Here is a 2,678-nt window from a genome sequence, read left to right as displayed (position 1 = left end):
GAGGCTTCGGGATGGTCAACTAAGCAATCATGTGAGGCATAAGCTTTATCAAGACGTTCAAATGTAGGATGCCCATTGTGAAAGCCATTGGTCAAAGTGAAAGTTGGACCCGTAAAAGGAATGTCTAAAAGCCCCGAATCAAATTTCCAATCCTGAAATTCTGTTTGACCACCTATATTTGTAGAACCACCCACTTTATCTGAACCATATTCAACCTGATTAAAGTCCCTTATCAAAACCACATTTTGATAGTGTTGTAAAATATTAGAAATAGTAGTACTTGTATTAATTATTAACCTATAAAAGCCACAAGTTCCCCAACAGACCAACATGAAAATAGGGAATTCTTTTAAGACGAATTTGCCCCAAAATATTTTAATGACATTTCTACCCTTTCTTTTCCCCAATTTCTATTCGCGGAAAATCATTCTTGTTTCAATTTGCCCCATTTAAGCCCTTTTACTTTATATCTTTGTCTCTCTCCTCTGATTATGAATTCAAGGTTGGCAGAGAAAGCTCCGGAGGAAGAAAAGCAGCGTCAGAGGTACTCCATCGTAATGTTCAGAGTGTGGACTTCCAAGCCTTTTGTATATCATTAAATTGGCATATGAGGAAAGATTTAATTTTTTATTTCACAATCTAGGTTTTGTAAGCTGTAGATTGTACTCACTTCTCTCGCTCACATCCATTGAAGCGTACTCCTAATTATCACCATTAAAGTACATTCTAAGCTGTCTTTCCTCCATTAAAAGAGCTTCTTAGGTATTATTTCCTTTATTGTTTAATCTTCAATTATCAATTTCGCAATCTAGGGTTATATCGTTAATTTAATTATCAGTATAGGGTTCTTCTGATGTAACTATTTACCTATACTTCATCATTACTGAACTTATGAAAGATTATACCGATCAATTTCGTCAATTTCTATAAGTGAGCAGAAGTTTATGTGAATTTTGGAACCTAATTTGATAAAAGAAATAAAAATCTATTGAAAAGTATTCTTATTAACCCTTCATTGACAGCCTTTACATGGGAGCCCAGGTCTCATCATTCGAAATTGCTTCTTCTCTTCCATTAGAACTGCCGCCTGAAATCAACACTGTATAAACCCAAATTAGAGATCATTGATGGTATGTTTGTTCCCCTGAATGATCCTAAACAACTTAAGAAATACGCCAAAAACAACCTAAAGACGGCGCATCTTAATATTACAAGGTAAGAGACACACGCAAAATTGCGAGTGCAATATAAGAAATCTATATGTCTCAATCCTTTTTTTTTTCGAAATATTATATACCTAATTGTAATTATATATATATATATATATTATTGACTTTATAAAATGATGAAATCATGGATATGAGTTCCCTAAAAAAAAAAAAGTTAGCTTTAAACTTTTTAATAAAGAATGGTAGTTTTTTTTTTTTTTTTTTTTATTATTATTGATGGTAGTTATTTTTTTAAAAAATATAGGTAGTTTTTTTAAAAGAAAATAAAAAATGAGAGGGGTAATTTGGGAAAGAAAAATTTATCAACCAAAACCCCCTCTCACTTTATATATTACTATAGATTATTACTTTTTCACAAATGTTTAATTAAAGCCGGTGTACAATAAATTTGTGAATGGCGGAAGTTGTGGAAACCAACAACTGCCAATTATGTGGTCCCGCACGTGCAATCTCATGATTGCGAAAATAAAACTGCCAACAAATTGCACTTTCTCTCTCTTCTTCATTCATTCACTCACCAGCTTCTTTCTCTCTCCTCGTTTTTACTCTGAATTGGCGATTTCTCTCTCTAAAACTTCCGATTTCGAGCGTTTTCTCTCTCCTCCATTGTTGATATTCGAACTTTTTCTTTCTTCTCTTTTATTGGTGAAGTTGTTATTTGTTTAATTCAGGTTTGTTTACTTATTTTTTTGAGATTTTTGTTAGTTTAAGTTGTTTTGATTCTTCGATTTTTAGATTTTTTGATTTTGATTTTGTTTTCGATTTTCGTAGTGTTTGATTCTGCAATGGTGAAGAAGAAGATTACAAAGAAGGCTGTAGATGCTGAAGAAGGTGTGTTTACTTAAATTTTTCATCATTTTTTCAAATTTTTCAATTGAACTTTCGCTTATATATGTCGAATTAGTAGTGCATGTTATTTTTTATAGTTTTCAGTTGATTTTTTATGCATATTATGATAATTGAATTTGAATTTTGAAGTTATTATGTTTAATTTTGCTTTATTTTATTGTTCATTGTATATAATTGGTTCAAAATTTTGCTTATTATTCTTCAAATTTTGTATGTTAGGTTTTAGTCAGAGAATGCTAATTAAACTGATTATTGGTTTAGGTTTTATGTTTTAGTTAGATTATGTGTATAGTAGGCACATTTGCATTGTGTTTGTGCATCTGTGTTTGATTAACATGCATATGTGCATTGCTCATTGTGTTTGAGTAATAGACATATGTGTCATTTATAAGCTTTGACAATGTTCACTTTATGATGTTAAAAGGGTAACTTTATGCTGCTAAAAGAGTCACTGTATGTTGTTAAATGAGTAACTTTTTCAGTTAAAAGGGTCACTTTTTGCATATAAAAGGGTCACTTTATGCATATAAAAGGGTCACTTTATTCATATAAAAGGGGCACTTTATGCATATAAAAGGGTCACTTTATGCATATAAAAAG

At 31.1% G+C, this 2,678-nt stretch overlaps 1 long non-coding RNA gene across 1 annotated transcript; it reads left to right on the top strand.

Moving 5' to 3' along the window:
* Positions 1 to 269: 269 nt before the first annotated feature.
* LOC145634845 (uncharacterized) lies at positions 270 to 2,309 on the top strand. Its single transcript, XR_014113625.1, has 3 exons — positions 270 to 544; positions 644 to 762; positions 2,001 to 2,309. It is a non-coding gene; the product is annotated as an uncharacterized LOC145634845 (long non-coding RNA).
* The last annotated feature ends 369 nt before the right edge of the window (positions 2,310 to 2,678 follow it).

This window comes from Chenopodium album, chromosome 6 (assembly GCF_948465745.1).
Source record: "Chenopodium album chromosome 6, dcCheAlbu1.1, whole genome shotgun sequence".
Taxonomy (NCBI): Eukaryota; Viridiplantae; Streptophyta; class Magnoliopsida; order Caryophyllales; family Amaranthaceae; genus Chenopodium; species Chenopodium album.
Note: the sequence above shows the minus strand (reverse complement) of the source record. Positions and strands in the feature narration are given on the sequence as shown.